At 33.8% G+C, this 19783-nt stretch overlaps 1 protein-coding gene and 1 pseudogene across 2 annotated transcripts in view; one reads left to right on the plus strand and one right to left on the minus strand.

The window, feature by feature from the left end:
* Nucleotides 1-19783, plus strand: part of DDX10 (DEAD-box helicase 10) — a 250108-nt gene that overhangs the window by 125154 nt on the left and 105171 nt on the right. The window lies entirely within an intron of this gene.
* Nucleotides 14125-14552, minus strand: LOC105750003 (annotated as a pseudogene).

The raw sequence follows: 19783 nt of genomic DNA on the forward strand, positions 1-19783 counted from the left end.
CTCTTTCTAAATACAGATACTTTTTCTCTCCAAGTTTATTGGGATTGCTTTGGATCACCGAACCACTGAGAAAAACCAAGTTTTTTCATAGTTGATCATTGTACAAGCTTGCCATTACTGTGTACAATGAACTCCCAGTTCTGCTTGTTTCATAGAATCAGTTTCTGTATATCTTTCCAGAACTTTCTAAAATCAGCTTGTTCATCATTTTTTATAGACCGATAATATTCTATTACTTTCATATACTTACAGCTTATTCAGCCATTCCCCAATTGATGTGCATCTACTTATTTTCCAATTCTTTGCTACCACAAAAAGAGCTGCTACAAACATTTTTGCACATGTGGTTCCTTTTCCCTCCTTTATGATTTCCTTGGGATACAGACCCAGTAGAAACTCTGCTGGATCAAAGGTTATGCACAGTTTTGGGCATAGCTTCAAATTTTTCACTAGAATGATTGGTTCATTTCCCAACAGTGAGTCTTGTTTTAATCAGAGACTTTATCAACCTTGGATTTGTAGTATTGAGGTCCCATTGCCAGGGGAAATTGGCTGGGATCACTAGAAAGAATCAACTCTGCTCATTGTCAATGCTTATACAATTCACCTAACAACATTAGTATACCAGTTAAACTATGGAGTCTGCATTTGTTCTTCTACATAATAGCAATGCCTTCTGTTTGATTGAGGAACTTAGCTAAATGCAGGTGGCAATGTCCACAAACTCTTTTGTCATCCTACTATTGACAGAATGGCTACTGATTTGTTTCATCCCTCTCCTGACTTTGGAATTTGTCTCTATTCCTGTTGCTCTTGTTAGTATACCATGTCAAATCTGAGACCATGCGATTCCTTTGAAGGTTATATACATTCTTTATGGGGGGACCATGTCTGTCTCTTTTCTCTGTTCTGATTATTTTCATTCTTTTTATCCCAAGCACCTTTAAGGGTCAAATACAAGGGTAACCTTGTTATTGATATAGGGCCTGGCCTTGAATCAACCAATTAATTATCTTTAGTGTGGTGAGAGTTCATATATTATATCAAAGAGCTAACGTGTTAATCAACATCTCACTTTTGAGCCATAGAAGCATCCTTCTACAAATATTTCTTAAATTAATGAGTTAACTGGAGACTGCTCTTTTCTCTTTTCATTTTTTTTCCCAACCTAAATTTGAGCCTAACTTGTTCAGAAGCTTTCACAGAATTGTCTGTTTAATGAAGAGTTATGAGGAAATCCAGTTTAGGAGTCAAGTGTTATTCTCTTTTTGAGGCATTTTTTTATCATAATTAATTATCTCTGTTTTCTTTTGTTTAGCTAAGATTAGAATCTGAACAACAAAGGAATGGACCTAGAGAAGAAAAGGGGAAAGCAGAGATGAAGCCTCTAAGAAGAGGAAAATAGAGAGATCTAGAAGATCCCAGAATTTATAGTCAGAAATTTTTAAGTATAAAATTAGTCTATCTAGATTTAGATTTAATATACTTTCGTATATTATAGATTTAATATACTTTTATATATTTATTTTTTAAAGTATCTTATTGAAGTACCGTATCATGAGAAATGCTTTCTACTTGTGAATTATGTTCCAGGAACCCCAAAATGAGGAAGGAAGAGTCAGGGGTATGAGCAACTCTTGATTATCCTTATGAACAGAAGGAAGTAGTGCAGATAAATAAAATGAGACTTTTGTTCAATGCCACACTTTTTTCCCCTTAGCAAATATGCATTATTATGTATATTCTGCTTGATTTAACTGTATAGTAGGGAGCCAAGAAGTATGTCAGATTTTAGTAGAAATTCAGGAGGCATTGAATAACTATTTAAGGAGTTTATTTAGTCAGAAATTGGATGAAAATTGAAAAATTGGGAAACCTTAAGCTTTACTTTTTACAGAGATGAGTGACAATTCTTGGTTCCAGTGGGAGATGAAAGTCATTTGTGTATTGTGTATTTGTGTACTGTGTATTTGTGTATGTAGCAAGAGATAACAAGCAGCAGCAATTTTGTCTTTGTGATCTACTTGCAGGTTTATTTCCAGTCTCTGATTTAGAACAAGCATAATCAAGCCTCCTGGAAAATACATATTAATATATAGAAGCATACACACCAGCCTTTGTGTGGGTGTATAATTTATACCTATATATTTTCATGTAAATATGTGTATTTATGTACATAGTAGAGAGAACAGCTCTAGTTAGGTGTGTTACACACAATTTCTTTTGAAAAGAGATTTTTCAGGTATATAAATGGACGAATTATGAAAGAAGTGGAAAAAAACTAAAATTAGAATTACCAAGTTTGTCTTCTTTACTTAGCTTTCTTTGTCTTAATAGAATTAAGTACCTTCACTAAAGTTCAACTCCGAGGCTTTGCTGTGGCAGAGAGGCTATCATGGTTTCAGTTATCTTCAGTTTTAGAGGTACCTCAGAGGTTTCCTAGTTAATCCTCCCCAACTGCTTCTTCCTTCCCCATTTTCTCCCCCTTTCCTCTCCCATCATCTCCCCTTTCCCCCACCCCCCACTTTAAACAAAAAAGGAATCTGAGGCTAAGTGGTAGAATCTTTTGTACTTAAGGTTTCTGACTCTAGACCTATTGCTTTTAACCCCTTCACACTGGTTTTTGAGGGCTAGGTTATGTCAATTCAATGAAATTACTGAAAGATCTTAGCAGACTAGAAAAGCTTCAAGAACAAATATTAGTGGCCTCTGGACCAGTTTAATTAACTATGGGGGACTTATGAACAGTTGACTTCATTTACATAATCCAAGAGAAAACAACCTTTTTTAGCTAACATTTTATAAACAACATTTATGTAGTACTTTTAATTTTGCCTTCAGATACATTATCTAGTCTGATACAACAAACGGGAGGCAGGAATTACAAACTAAAAAATTATACTTACTTACCTAATAAATGTTAGAGACAGGGTTCAAAATAACATCTTATTTACAGTTTCAGAGATCTTCCACTACTTAACTCATGTTCAGCCATAATGCTTCTCATCTCTTATAAATATAAATAATTAGTTCATAAGGTAATTGCTTATTTACCAGTGAACTCTTGTGATCCATCCATTATTATTCCTTGAACAGTAGTCCATCTTAATATACCCCCTCCCACCCTGATTTTGCATTGTCTGTCCTCCATGCCTGCAATGCTATGTTTTATTACATCCAACTGAGACTTTAGTACTTTTCTTCAAGAATCAGTTCAAATAGTATCTGCTTCAGGAAGAATTTTACTGTCCCACTTAGCATATTTCACCTATCATCAGATTCTTCCATCTGCCCTCTATATAGCTCTTGTAAGTATTTGCTTATTTACATGTCTCTTTCCTTAGATTGAATTTTTTGCTTTTCTTTGTACCTTCAGTGTTTGGCACAGTGTCTGATGTGTAATAAGTGCTAAATACGCGCTTGTTTACTGACTGACAAATAAATAAAGGGGTATAATACCTAAAATGAGGAAATTTCATGTGATAGAAGAAAAGAAGATGTCAAAAATGTATGACAGGCTATATATAAGCATCCATTCTCACTAATAGTGATTTCAATCATCACATTTTAAATGTACTACTTTGGGCAATGCAGAAACAGTGCAGAAAAGATTACTCAGTAGGACAAAAATCTATCTTTAAAAAGGACTTGGGCTAAAAACTTTATGTCCTATGCATAACTTAAAATCATGCCAATTTTATTATAGATATGACTTTAATAAGTGGTAATCATTTCATTTCCCAAAGAAAGGTAGAAACGCAGATGTAAAATAAAATCTGAGTAGGTGCTTCTTCCCAACCCCTAGTGAGATAGATAGACATTGGGAGACAGAGATTTTGCCAAAGCGGCTCATTCCCATACTTGGCAATAAGATCTACCAATAAGAACAATGAAGAACTAAGGATGTTTAATTGAGACACTTGAGGAAGTGGTGAATTTTGTAGTGATTTTACTGTGTGTATTTGATGTTAACCACTCTGCCATCACTAACTCACTGTTGCTTTTCTTCAAAATGCAGGCTTCGCTTTCTCCTTAAAAAAAAAAAAAAAGTTAAAAGGGACTGAGAATCACCCTTCACTTTCTGGCTGGGAAGATGAACAAAATATTCTTTAAACAATGAAAGGACTTAGGAAGAAATCCTAACCTATGTTGGAAGAAAGGGAAGAAGAAATACCATTTAATTAGAATAGCAGTAATAATAGCTCAAATTTTTAATACCAGTAAGGCTTGTAAAATTCTTATTTTATCCTCATAATGACCTTTGGAGGGTAGAGTAGGTGCTATGATTATTTATCTACTGTTTCACCTATTTCACCTAACTGCCCATTAGAGCTATAATAATTATGAAGCTTTCCCTCAGAAGGGAAAGCCAACCTACTTGAGAAAGAAACAGCGGTGTGCACTATTAAGAATGATGGGGAACTTACTGATGCTGCCAGAAGAGGTAATCCAAGAAAGGTGAAGAAGAAATGAATAATAATAATTGGTTATTAGTGAGTTGTTTGTCTTGAGCATTAGTGATTATTTGCCATCCCCTTGGAGAATGTTCTTTTGCTGTGGTCTGATCATAGCTCTGTTCATGTTTGGGTGTGCCACATTTTAGGCATTTTATTTTTCTGTATTCATAGTGGTAAAGGATTTTTTAAAAACACATTGCCTATTTTAAGACATACTTTTTTTTGTTTGTTTTTTTATTTCTTTTTTAAATAATAGCTTTTTATTTTTCAAAATATATGCAAAGAGAGTTTTCATCATTTACCCTTGAAAAACTTTGTCTTCCAAATTTTTCTCCCTCCTTCTTCATGTCCCCTCTCCCCTAGATAGCAAGTAATCCAATGTAGGTTAAGCATGTGCAGTTCTCCTAAACATATTTCGATATTTGTCATGCTGCACAAGAAAAATCAGATCAAAGAAGAAAAAAAAAAGTAATCAGACAACAAGAAAAAAGGTGAAATTACTAAAGATGTGATCCATATTCAGTCACCTAATCCTCTTTCTGGAGACAGATGGCTCTCCATCACAAGTCTATTGAAATTGATCTGAATCACCTCATAGTTGAAAAGAGCCAAGTCCATCATAGTTGATCATCACACAATCTTGTTGCTGTGTACAATATTCTCTTAGTTCTGTTCATTACATTTAGCTTCAGTTCATGTAAGTCTTTCCAGGCCTTTCTGGAATCATCCTGCTGATCGTTTCTTATAGAACAATAATATTCCATAACATTCATATACCATAACTTAGTCATTCTACAACTGATGGGCATCCACTCAAGGTTCAAGTTCCCTTCTTCTACATAAGGACTGTTATAAACATTTTTGCACATGTGCTTTAGGACCTACTTTTGGAAGGGATAATCATTGAAATAGTACATTTATTCTGAGCAGTTGTTACAGATGGACTTTAAGTTATCATACTACTGAAGAGAAGAATATTAAACATTATTGCCTTTGAAAAGTATAGTATATCAGTGATTCCAAGCTTTTTACTGCTTCCAAAAAATGCATCTTGTAACATCATTTAAGTTGCCTTACAGCTATATATCATGATGCATACTGATTTTAGAACAATTTGGTATGTGTGATGAAGTTATTATCCATGATAAAGTTCATAAAAAGAAGAGTGAAAATGACATTTGAAAGAAATGTATAACCAGAAAAGAAGGTGAGAGATTCTTATTGTAGGAAGGATGAATAACAGATGGATATATCACGTGCTGCAGAGGTAACCATGAAAAAATTCTAGAAGCTTAGTGGGTATATAAGTAGGCAGGAAAAAATACCAAATATGTTTTCACTGCATTTAGTTTAAAATTCATTGGATCCTAGGATTTAGGTCGAGAAAGAATTTTAGAGGTAATCCTTATTTATTTTTCATAGATATTAAAGGAACTGAGTTGGATAAGTGTCTTGATATAAACTATAAATAGACTACTCAGAGTTCAAACACTAACTTCATCTCTCTTTTTTCACAGCTAGTCAATCACTAAATCTCAATGTCACTGCTAACCTATTTCTTACATTAATAAGTTTCTTGATTTAAGTCTTCCTTACTTATCAATATTGTTGTTACATCTGATGGTTTTCTTCACCTTCCATCTCTCTTTTATGATCTGCCCCACTCATAATGTCCTTCTCAAATCAATCTTATAAATTAATTGTTCTTCAGTACAGGTATAATGATATCACATTAGTGCCCCCAAACCTTCAGTGGTATCCTATTACCAAATAACATGAAATTTTCATTCTAAGATATTTAGTGCCTTAAAATCTGGTTCACTTTCTTGGCAATTTTTCCATTCACTTTCTTTTTGCATAATATACAGCATAATTAGACCACCTGTTCTAGTCTCAGCATTTGTTAAGCCATTACTATATTCCAGGCACTGTGCTAAGTGCGAGGGATATAAAGACAGACAAAAGTCAGTCTTTGCTGTCAGGATACTTAAAGTCTAATGAGGAAGACAGCATGCAAATAAGTATATATAACCAGAACACGTGTGTATGCGTGTTCATTCACACACAGGATATGCACACATATCCGTGTGTGTGTGTAAATTAAAAATGATCAACTTAGTGTGATCTGAGTTCAAATACCCCTCAAGCACTTACTGGCTGTATGACTACTGGTGAGTCAGGTAAACTGTGGCCTCAGTTTCTCATTTTTATAATAAAAAGAAAACTAATGCCCATTTCTCAGGGTTGTTGTGAAGTTCAAATAAGATGATGGGTGTGTTTATATTTGTGTGCGATATAAATTGCAGCTATTATTGTATTTATTATTAGTCTGAACAAACATACATATTATATGAGATTTTTGCCTTTGTGCTTTTCAGTGAGGATATTCCATTTCTCCTATTTCATACTTTTCATTCTTTAAGGTCCATTTCATACAGGCCTTTCCTAATCCATTTCACTGAATCGTGTGCTCCTTTAAATAGTTATTTGCGACATAGTTCTTTATTTTGTGAACCTCTTTTCTCATCTAGAAAATCCTGCTACTACTGCTAGTTATAGTGGCCAAGTGATTTTGAAAAGAGCAGTAAATAATAAAGGTCCCATAAAACAATAATATTGCCAGATGTTATGAGATAATATATGTAAAGTTCTCTGTAAACATTAAAGCACTATATAAATGTTAGCTGTTTTTATGTACAAGTATATTTAGAGAAATTGAGTTGCAATGGGAGAATAATATGAATAATGTTCCATGATGACCTTAAAGCTTATAATGTCTTTATGGTAGTAGACTTTCTATATTATTCTGGGAAGCACTTGGGAAAATGATTAATCATATTAACCCAAATTGATCATTACTGCCAAATTTGATAATCTGTTTCTGACTCAATGGCAGTGTTAGTCTCAGTCACATTACTCTATAGTTGCATTGTTTAGATCTCTATTTATAATTGTGAAAGGTAGAGTATTGTATAATAAATAGAGGGTCCAGCTTACAGAAATCCAGTTTGTGGCTAAACAACTTTCTGATGTCTATACAGACATCAGAATTGTTTTCTGAATCAAATAGTGTTTTCAAACCTTTGGAGAATGATAAATTGGGTTTGTACTGTTTTGCTACCAAATCTAATTGGATCATTGGAAAGTGATAAAATTGTATTTGTTTGTACTGTTTTGCTTCCAAATCTAATTGTTTATTTTTTTGAATTTTAATTTTCACATCCTCAATGTCTACAATGAAAATAGTAATTATTGCTTACATGCAAAGTGAGAAGGGAATGTCTGCATAGGCATGATTTATTTTCTCTTTGCTGATATTTGTTGGTTGGTTGATGGACATTAGCGGTGAATATATAATTAATCCTTGATTGTTTATGTGTGGATCCTACAATTTTTGTTTTTTAAGTCAGGTTGATATCCTCTCACTGTTGGTTGAAAAGTGCTCATAAATTGTAGACTCATTTTAATATTATAATAGAAAAAGTTTCAAGTCAGATACATAAATTAAAAAAACCAACCAACATTTGACACTGTGGTATATATGTATATGTGTTACACATGCATGCACACTTTCACACACACACACACACACACACAGAGATTTAAATGACCAGTGTTATATTTCATAATACCAAAAAAAAAAAAAATCCAACCAGACGGAAAGAAAGAGTATACAAAAGATTTCAAAAGCCTGGAATAGAAACTTTTTCCCCTTAAAGAACTAGACAAACTGATGAAGATATATATATCTTCATCAGTTTGTCTGTATATATATAATTTTTAATATATTTTTATGTTTTTTTATATTTATTTTTTAAAATATTTTTATTTCAATTGTGTTATATTTTTCCAGTTACATGTAAAGCTAGTTTTCAATATTTCATTTTTTTTGTAAAATTTTGAATTCCAATTTTTTTTTTCCTCTTTCCTCCCTCTTGAAATATGATAGTAATGCCTCTTTTTAAATGTCAGGTAACATCCTATCTTATTGTGGTGACCTGAGCATATTGTAGATAAAACTTATGTTACATCCCCAAGCTACTGTTTCTCATCATTAAATCTTATTGCCTCAAACACCAGTATTCAAGGAAATTCAAGCCTTACAAGTGGAAAAAACCTTTTAGATTCAAGTCTGTGTGATGAGAAGTTACACATAAAGTCTATGATAATCTGAGAATGTTGGACTAACTAATCTTGGAGATTCCTTCTAGCTCTAGTAGCCTAAAGTCTTGTGAGTCTGATTTCCTTGACCCTGTGGACTCGTTTATTGGATTTATTCAGAGTATCCTCCAAAATAAACAGGACAGTATAAAATTCTAATTTTCATGACTTTATGTAGGAATGTAGAGGAAGAGAAAAAACATTGTCTATTGTGTGCCCCAAAACTGTACCATCTTTATTTTTTTTTAAACAGATATGATCACATTCTCATTTAATCATGTTGTAATAAAATCCACTACAAGACTTGTGTAAGGTCATGTCTGTGTTGACAGAAACAGAATCATAATAATCATTCAAAGCATTCAAATGTTCTGAGAAGGATCTTGAATTAATTTCTCAACTTCTTCAGTTTACCCTTTACTTCATTTAAAAAGTGGAGGTAAAACACACACACACACACACACACACACACACTTCATTTTTATAGCCCACAGAACTACAGAACTCAAGGGGAGCATGATATGGTATGACCACTAGTTATGGTATGGTACTGTCACCAGTCACCAAACAATACAAATCCCACATAAAAAGACAATGAAGGGACAGATAGTAGGCATAAGTAATTTGCTACATGTTACCAAGAATGAAGTTGAAGGAAAAAAATGGCAAAAGGGAAATTATTCAGAAAATGTGCTTAGAATTGTTAGAAAAGGTGCTGGTAAGTAGGTTATGTCATGAGAGCAAAGGGTAACGGAGGGATCGTTCAAGTGCTGTACTAGTACATTCACAGAATGTTTAAACAAAAAACGAATCAAGGTCCCTAATGTGCTGGATAGATCCATCTTTTTTTTTTTTTTTTTTTGTTTGTTTGTTTGTTTGTTTGTTTTTGATTTCTTTCTTTCTTTTTTTTTTTTTTTTTAATTTAATAGCCTTTTATTTACATGATATATACATGGGTAATTTTACAGCATTAACAATTGCCAAACCTCTTGTTCCAATTTTTCACCTCTACCCCCCAGATGGCAGGATGACCAGTAGATGTTAAATATATTAAAATATAAATTAGATACACAATAAGTATACCCGACCAAAATGTTATTTTGCTGTAGAAAAAGAATCAGACTCTGAAATATTGTACAATTAGCTTGTGAAGGAAATCAAAAATGCAGGTGTGCATAAATATAGGGATTGGGAATTCAATGTAATGGTTTTTAATCATCTCCCCAGAGTTCTTTTTCTGGGCATAGCTAGTTCAGTTCATTACTGCTCCATTAGAAATGATTTGGTTGATCTCGTTGCTGAGGATGGCCTGATCCATCAGAACTGGTCATCATATAGTATTGTTGTTGAAGTATATAATGTAGATCCATCTTTGCAACATTTATGAGAAGTCATGAACAAAAATTGCATGACTCAAAAGCACCCATAGGTTGCAGTCTACTAAACATCATAAATTTATTGAAGAACTGACAGTTATTTCTACCCTGCAAAGTTTAATAAGAATATCTTGGTGAAGTTACATTAAATGGAAATTATGGTTAGTATAATAAAATAAATATATTAAGGTTATACATTTTATAAAGGAGGTGATTGCCTCCCTCCCATTGGCAGAGAAGTAATGTAGTATAGATGAATATTGAGGTATACTTTTTCAGATATGACCAGTGTATTTTCTCTATTGTGTTGAGAGAGTTGTTTAGTGGGCAAAATAGGAGTAGTCTGGGAAGTAAAAATAAAATAAAAAGTTTAAGAGCATCAGCAAAACACTTATTTAAAAATGCCATGTATGTATCTTGGTGACACAAAGAAGTCATTGTTTTTTCATCCTCTCTCCAACCCAGTTAACATTTATTAAGTACCTACTATGTGCCAGTAGCTGTGTTAAGCACTGAAGATAAAATTAATAAAAAGAAAGACAGCCTCTGCCCTTAAGGAATATAAAATTTATAGGAGGTGAAACAACAAACAAATGCAGGAAAACTGAAGTGTAAGGGTGGAGTTGGGGGTGAGAAGGATAAAGATAAAGAGGAGAAACAGTACCTTTCGGGCTGTAACTGCAGTTTGTCTACAGTGCACTCAGTGGATCATAAGTAGTTCATCAGAATATGATGGGATTTTATCAGTGGAAATGTCATTAAAGAAGAGGCATTACTGTCTGTTTTGCTGCTTGTAAACTGCAATACTTTTTCTTCTGACTTTGTTGAAACTTTCAATATGTATTCTCTCCTCCATTAGAACATGAGTTCCTTGAAGCAGAGACTGTTTGAATTTCCAATATGTATTCATAGCATTTAGGAATGGTGACTTAGCAAGACTCCTTTTGACGCATACTTCTTGTCCAGTAAATAATAGCTTATGTTGTAAAGTATGTTACTCTTTAGAGTGCTTACCTTTATGAATTAAGAAATGAATGAATGAAAATAATTTTTGGTTGTTCTTATATGCCAGGCACTTGGTGCTAAGCATTAAGTATGCTATTATGAAAATAAGACAATCCTTATCCTTGCTCTTGCATTCTAATGAGGAAGATAATATATATCTCGAATAGTGACATCTAGAGAAGGGAGTTTTAGTTTGGGAGTAGTAGAAGTGAGCTCTTCTATAGGGATGAAAGATAACATGTGTTTTTCCAATAATGGTAGTATCGATTGGACTACCATGCTCAGAGCAAGTAGTGGAATGGAGAGGGAAGGCATAAAGAAGTGAAACATGATTGCCTATCTTGGGACAGTTATTGGTCATATGTTGTAATATGACTGAGGAATAGGAGATGGAGGATTTAATAACAGAATGACCAGACAGGATAATTGCAGTGAATCACAGCCAAGTGAATGAACTGGCTAGATATCTTGAACTCTCAGGACAACTAACCTTCATAAGGGGAGGTAAAAGATGAACTGGGGGTAGAGGGCTTTGTTGATAATGCTCTATTTTTATGGATGAAAAAGCTGAAGGCTGGAAAAGTCATTTGAACTATAATATGCCTAGCAAATGTTAGAGATAGCTCAACTTCTTCTAATGACCCACCTCTAATTCTCTGACATTGTTAGGAAGATGGTAAGAAAAAGGGGTTATAATAATGAATTCTCTTTTGGACATGTTATATTAGAAATTTCTATAGCACCTTCAGATCTAGATGGCCAAAAGCAGTAAGTGGTAGTTTAGTAAAGAGTAAAGCTAGATATATAGCTGTGAGAAAAATCTGCTTTGAATTCTGAGAGGCTGATGAATTTACCAGGTAAAATAGATAGGAAACTTGGGAGATACTAATAGTTAATGTATCTAATTGATGGAGAACCAACAAAGGTGATTTGAGAAGGAATAATCACTGACTTGAGAAGGAACATTTAAAAAGAGAACAAACAGGAAAGAATATTGTTAGAAAAACTTACAGAGGAGTATTCAGTGGTGCAAAGAAGTTAAGAAGGATCAAGATCATTGAATTTGACAATTAATGGGTCATTGATAATTTAGGAGAGGACAATTTTCGTTTTAACCATTTGTGCTTCAGTATGAGTTTGGAAGAAGGTCATGCTTTCATACAGGTACATGCATACTTATGGTTGCATATAAAATCAAAGACTTAGAGATGAAGCCAAGATCCAAGAGATCTCCTAATCCAACTCCCTTATAATCCAGAATGGTTGGGTCTTTTCCAGCGTTAGAAAATTAGTATTATTGCTACTGCTGCTAGCTACCATTTATATAGAGCCTACCTACTGGCCAGATACTGTCACAGGCTCAGTGCTTTACAACTGTTATCCCATTTGATCCTTACAGCACCCTTGGAAAGGAGAGATTTTTAGAGATGAGGAAATCGAGGCAGACAGGTTTAGTAATTTCCCAGGGGTCACATAGCTAGTTATCCATTTGAGGTCACCATTGAACTCAGGTCTTCCTAACTTCAGACCCAGCTCTCCTACTGTGCCACCTACCTGTCTACTAAGTAGCACAATTGCCACTTAAAATTGGAGAGTGAGGAAGGGCAAAGACCCTGGAGAGAGTTAACATTTGATGATGTCCTAATTTTTCAAGATTTGGATAAATGAAGTAAGCATCAAAATAAGTATTCTAGGGTTTTCATTAACTGAAATATACAGTACCATGATGAAATAATAGAAACCAAAATATTTGTTTTCTATTGTATGTCATCTTTGAAACAAACTCTGAAGTTCAAAAAGTTAACTCAAATAAGCTCGATGGTCCTTTTAAAAGAGAAAATTCTAATTTTTTTCCCTAAAGGTATCTATGTATTTTAGAAAAATAAAATTTTGCCATTTATATAAGTTCTCTTGAATCCCTTTGGAAAGACCATTAACTTCAGAGAAAAGATGAAGGCCTGACAACTTTTATCCAAGTTTAATCTACATTTGTTTCAGGTAACGAGAACAGTTTAGTTTTTTTTTTTTTTAAATGTCATGATCTAGGAAAATATAGATGATCAATTTTAAATTACTTGCAGTTTACTGTAAAACTTTGTTATAGCAAGTTGTTACTTTAATTTGGATTTTGCTATTACATCATATTCCTCTAAAATCCTCTAAAATTCTTCAAATCTAGCATGTCAAAATTGTGTTGATGGAGTAAGATGTACCTACGATATTGACTTAAAAGCAGTAATTGTACTCATTTAGCTCCTGTTTTGGTCTAAACACAAACCAAATAGTTCAATGTCAGTAGCTTTGTAAAAATAATAGAGGTTTTGAACTACAGAGAACAAGTATTAGTGATTCTCTCACCTAGTTGAGAAATCTAAGCACCTTAAAATATTGTGGTCATGGAAAAGACCTGATATCGGTGGTGCTAAAATAGTCCCATGAAAATAATTTGTTGCCATGGTAGATTATAGTTATTAACTTCTGATTGGCAGTTCCTGAAGACTTCACTGGCATCCCGAAATAATGCAGTATTATTGTTTCTCATTACTTATTTTGAGATTTGGGGAAAAAAAATTTTTTTATTAGTTTATACCAAGTGACTGCTATTTTATTTTCAAGTCATATCTGACTGTTCCCGATTCCATTTAGAGTTTATTTGGCAAATTGGTTTGCCATTTTCTTCCCCAAATTATTTTACATTTGAGGAATTGAGATAAACAGGGATTAAGTGACTTTCCTAGAATCATACCGCTCTGTATATGTCTTAGGCTGGATTTGATCTAATGAAAATGAGTCTTCTGGACTTGGGTACCCCCCCCCCCCGTTTTTAAAAAGATTCATATTTTATTTACAGGTGAATAAATTTTCCCATAAAGCCTACTGAAAATAATCTCTTGGCTCCACAGCCATGTATGAAAGAAGTCCACGTCTTTTGATATAATGATTTTGTTAAGAAAAAAATAAGGCCGCATGGTTTTTTGATGGCATAATTGTGAAACTGAGAATCTGAAATAAAACCATTTCCCAAAACTCTGTAGGCTTCAGTCTAATGAAAAAGTAACTATTGTGTCAAGTAAATTCCAGTGACTAATTTTGCTCTGAGGAGAGCAAGGTTCACAGTAGAACATCTAATACCTATCCAGAGTATTTGCTCAGGAAATAGAGAGGCCCCTTTCCTTGAGAGCTTGGACTTTTAGCTTCTCTGCTTCCTGCTTAGTCTGCTTTTTTTCTTCTTTCTTCTTTCTTCTTTCTTCTCCCAGGATTTCCTCAATAGATAACTTGCTTGAGAGGAGTGTTACTTTGCTTCTCCAGGCCTATTTCTATTAGAAGGGACCACATTTTCTCCTAGGACAACAAAAATCTCTTGAGATATATTGCCATACTTTTGGCACACAAGAATGTGTTCCACATTTTGGTGTAATAATAATTAGCAAATTGATTCATGCTTTGCAAATAGCCTATAAGGATTCTACCACCTCAAAGGAGTCACAGATATTTCTTATCAATATGTCCATGATCAGTCCATGAGGCTGGTGGCACCAAGAATATAGTTCATTTTGAACTGTGATAAGGAGGCTGGGCTGGGAATAGTGGAGTATGGAGAGGAGGGAAGGGAAGGACCTACCTATCTTTTCACATTTTCAGCCTCCTTAGCTAGCCAATCGTAGCAGTTCCATAGGACGCTTAGCTGCACCACACTGATGCTGAAAAAGTACCCAGCTGGGCCTCAGTTTTCTTATCTGTTAAGTCATTTAGACTAGATGGACCTTTGGAGTCTATTCTAGCTCTAAATTGCTGATCTTGTTATCCAAAGTTATGCTGGTGATGATCAACTATGAAAGACTTGGTTCTTCTCTGTTGTTCAGTGATCCAAGGCAGTCCCAATAAACTTTGGATAGAAAATGCCATCCACATCCAGAGAGGGAATTATGGATAATGAATGTAAATCAACATATGCTATTTTCACTTTTTCTCCCTTTTTTTTTTCTTTCACATGGTTTTTCCCTTTTGTTTTGATTTTTTTCTCCCAACATGATTCATAAAGAAATGTGTATTAAAAGAATCAATGTACGTGTATAACCATAAAAAAGAAAACAAACAAACAAAAAAAAGTTATACTGAGTGACCTATTATTCCCTGACCTGCAACTTTTGTGTTTTTTGCCATTCATCATGTAGCCAGTCACCTTCTACTTGTCTGTATCTATTATTGCAATTGGGGAGGAAGTGAGATACAGTCATCTTTTGCTCATCTGAATTTTCTTTGCCTCATTATGGAAGTTATTAATAAAAACTGGTTCCGGGGCAGATAAGTGGCGCAGTGGATAGAGCATCAGCCCTGAAGTCAGGAGAACCTGACTTCAAATCTGGCCTCAGACACTTAATACTTCTTAGCTGTGTGATCCTGGGCAAGTCACTTAACCCAATTGCCTCAAGGGGGAAAAAAAGAAAAAGCTGGTTCTATTCCTTGGCTGATCTCAGGTGATCAGTATATCAATGTACTATTACTTTGATACTTTGAATAAATTCTTTTAAATTTTTATTTATCTGAGTTTTGCTTTATTAATCAAGGCAAAAATGCAAATAAAAGAATTTCCTTTTAACATTATGAGCCTACCAATAATAGAAGTTTAGAGGAATGACAGCCACAGAGTTATTGACAGAATCAGGGTTTGAATAGCATGTTTTCTGACCTCAAGCCCATAATCTTTCCATATCATCAAGATGATTTCATAGTTGGATACCCCATTCACCTCTAGAACACAGACAGTGTCCTGATCCTTAGTTCTTTCATTTATAGATATATCTAATGGGAACTCTGCTATCCTATGTGGTAAATGCTTTACACGGCCCATTCAGATTGGACTTTACTCTCTGATTATTACAACAGCTGCCTTGCCAGCATGTCCTCCTCATTGCCTTTTTCCTCAGCATCTATTTCCCATTCCGCTTCCAATTCTGGAACTATAATGAAATCAATATTGTTTTTATACTATATGCTTTTTTTTTTAACTTGCCCTCCTTATAACTTTCCAAGTCAAAATATTTTGTCCTCGCCACTATTTATGTATTGTCTCCCCCAATTATTGTACCCTCCTTGAGGGAAAGGAACTTTTTTATTTATATCCCTAACATTTACTATAGTGATTTTTCTTTCATTCATTCTTTTGTTGAATTCAGCTGGACAACAAAGGTGATAGGAAACCATGTATTAGGAATAGTGTCATTTTTTGTCACGCAATAGGCAGATACACAAGGTAGCAAAAATCAGTGAAACAGGGAGAGACCAAAAAAGCTTGTCTTTTTCTGTGTTTCCAAGAAATTGACTGCAGAAGTGCAAGATGAGATAGATGTGATTAGATTGTAGTTTTATCTGAAAAAGATCCCTGGGTTTTAGTACAGCATATGGCCCCAAAATGAATTTTAACTTGGTCTACATTAAGAGGGGAATAATGTATTGCTTTTAAATTATTGAGAAGAGTTTTAATGTCTTATTTTATTGTTAAAATTCTTTTGGAATGCTATTTTTCAGATCTGGGATACCACATTTTTGGAAGGCATTGATAAGTTGGAGAAACAACAACAAGAAAGAGGAATTCTAGTATGATAAAAGGCATCTAGTTGGTGCCAAATAGAGCAGGTGAAGGAAGTCTGAATTTTTACATTGAAAAGATGGAATATACCTGTCTTCAAATTATTTCAGTATTTTAGAAAGGGGATTTCACTTATTCTTTAGCCCCCTGAGAGCAATAACTAGATGCAGTAAATGGGTCAATATTGTAAACTGTCATATGTTTAGACCTGATGTCAAGAAAATTCCAACAGTTAGAACTTTAACTAAAGTGGAACTAACGTGGAATTAGGAGATTGTGGAGGTGTTATAAAAGCAGGATGGTCATTGATTAAGTATATTCAGGTGGGGCTTCTTTTTCAGGGATGAAATGGATTAAAATCTTCCCTTCCAGCTCTGAAGTTATGCAAGTCTGTGAAAAATGAAGTGATAGTATTATTAAAACCTTTACAAAGAAAAGGACTTTTTCTGTCTAGCTAGAAAATGAATTAGAAAAATATGAAATTGTTCTAATTCTACTCATTTTTTTTTTAATATCTTGCACATAGTGGGCACTTAACAAATATTAGTTGAATTGAATTGCATCTTTAAAACTTCTCTAAATGATCAATAAGATCTGCCTTCTTGATCCAGAAGTATTCATCTGCAGTGTTTTCATTTGTTACTCTAAAATGTTAAGTGCAGCTCATGATAGAGAATTAATGAAGGCTGGGCTCCTGGAGAGTGACAAATTAAAAACTATAACAAATTGTGAAACTTTCAATATGTTTTGATATTTATTATTAGAGAAATCATCTCTTATTGCTGCTTCTAGTTTTGTACATATCTCTCAAATTCTAAAAGAATTCTATAAAGTGCAGAGAGGAGGGGAAAAATTTTGTTTTGATTTGTAAACTAAAATGAAACTGATATTGCCGTTGCTTATTTTCTGTAGTGAAAAAAAAAAGCTAAAAAAGTGTGTATCAGAATCCATTTTTCCAATTTGCTTTCAGTTGCCTGTTTCCTAATATGGAAAGATTAATTAAAAGTGGCAGGTTAAAATTGTATTCCTAGGGCAAAACATGATGACTTCTATAAGTTTGTTAAAGAATGAAGGAAATATATTTGTGAATTTGTATATGTGGTATCTTCTTTTAGAGAATTATTGATATATAAGGTAAGATACTGGTCAGTTTTATTAGCCAAGGAAAAATTTTCTCAAAGTTTTGATTAACTGAAATAATGATCTATGAATCTCCCTTTTTATCATAGGTAGCAACTCTGAGAAAATTCTGTCTTATGGATGAATCTTTATAGTTATTAAAGATAAAATGAGAGCATTGGCATAGTAATGATGACAGCTTTAATTCATTGATCGCCTGCCATATTCAAGGGGTTCAGTTGGCATACAGAAAAATGAAATAAGGAGTTCCCTCCACTTAGGGAGTTTATAATATAATAGTGAAGAAAGGACATTTCTACAAATTCACTCTAACATGCTGGTCACAAAGACAAAAATTAAATGGTCCCTGCCCTCAAGGAACTTACATTCTGTTGTAGGAAAGAAAAATATGTACAAATATACATAAAGTGGGTTTGAATGAGAAATCAGGAAAGGCCTCCTCTAGGAGTAGGATACCCGGAGCTGAACTTTGAAGGTGCTAGGGGTTCTAAAGTATGAAGGGGAGGTGTAGAACATTGTAGAAATGGGAGATCCAACAAAGGTGAGAGGACAAGAGTTGAAGAGGGAAAAGAAAGAAGGCCAGTGTGCCTGGATTGTAGATTGAATGAAAGTAATATATAATCAATCTGAAGAGATAAGAGGAATGTCAAGTATAGAAGTTTGTACTTTCTCCTAGAAGCTTTATGCTTTAAGATTTGCTTTTTTCTTTTGAACCTGATAACAACTTTGAGGAGTAATATTAACTCTGTTTTATAGGAAGAAAACTGAATCCTAAGGTTCTGATAACCCATCACTGAATAGAGATCAAGATAGAATTTTCACCTAGCTCTTCCTGATCTCAAGTCTAGAAATAGTAATAGGGTAAGGAATAGAGAATAATAGAACTAGAAGTAGGGAGATGAGTCATTTTGTTTGAAGTGCCACTTGAGTTTTTTGAATTGAAGTTTTAGTAGAATATTCAGGTAGAGAGATAAAGGATTCAGTAGACATTTGGAAGTCTCACATCCTTTTCCTAGTACATGTGTGATTTTTTTTATTACTCAGAAACTTTGCACCATTGTTTACCAAATAAAGACAGAAATCCTTAGTCTGTATTTAAAGTCCACTATAATCTGATTCTAATTTACCTTTCAAGTTGTGCTCTATTTCTTTTCCTTTATTCTATATTCAAACAGTTTATAGCTGTTCACTGTCTCCCAAACAGTCTGTGTACACTATCTAGCCATCTTAATATGTTCTCTGTTCTCTCCTTTCCTCCCCAGATTTGTATCAAAGATATAGATATGTTTTCTGTGGCTTTTTTTTTTTAATAACAGGACCAGATCTTCATAGTGATACAATTACCTAAAATTTGTAAGGAAAACAAGATACCTCCTATATATTGTTTACAATAAAAAAAAAATTTGATTTACTAATGGAAAGTGCCATCTTTATTTCAGGAATTGTCTCCCATGTAGCATGAGGAGTTTCAAGAGAAATATAGTAATAGAGATAGTTTTATTCTGTGACACATTAATATCAAGTGAGCAATAAAAAAGGGTGACAGAAGTATATTGGCTGTTTTTGCCCCAGCCATGGAAGATATCTTGCACTGGGTCTAAATGTAAGGGGGAATTTCATATATAAAGGGTGTTCTATGAGTCTTAGTGTTGTTTGAAGCTGTTAAAGTAAGCTAATTGAAGCTTAAAACTACATAAGACTCTTGGGACACCTTTTGTTCCTCTCATTTGAATCCTTCAGGACATTTTCCATGAGATAGGCAAATGTGGTCAACATAGATGTTTTATGAAAGCTTATTTAAGCATCAGTAGCTTAAAACTTAACTAAAACTTTTGTGATACCCTTTATAGTGATAGACTCCAAATGCTCCATATTGCAGATGGTATTCTGATGTATTAAGCCTCGACAATATAGAACCTTCTAAATGAAATCCAAAATTGTTCAAAAGAATTCATTGTCTCTTTCCATATAGAAAATACTAGGTAGATGAAGAATGTCTGTTTCCATGCTCTGAATACCATGAAATTTGATAGACATTTCTTAGAGCCAGTTGA

Source organism: Sarcophilus harrisii, chromosome 3 (assembly GCF_902635505.1).
Source record: "Sarcophilus harrisii chromosome 3, mSarHar1.11, whole genome shotgun sequence".
Taxonomy (NCBI): domain Eukaryota; kingdom Metazoa; phylum Chordata; class Mammalia; order Dasyuromorphia; family Dasyuridae; genus Sarcophilus; species Sarcophilus harrisii.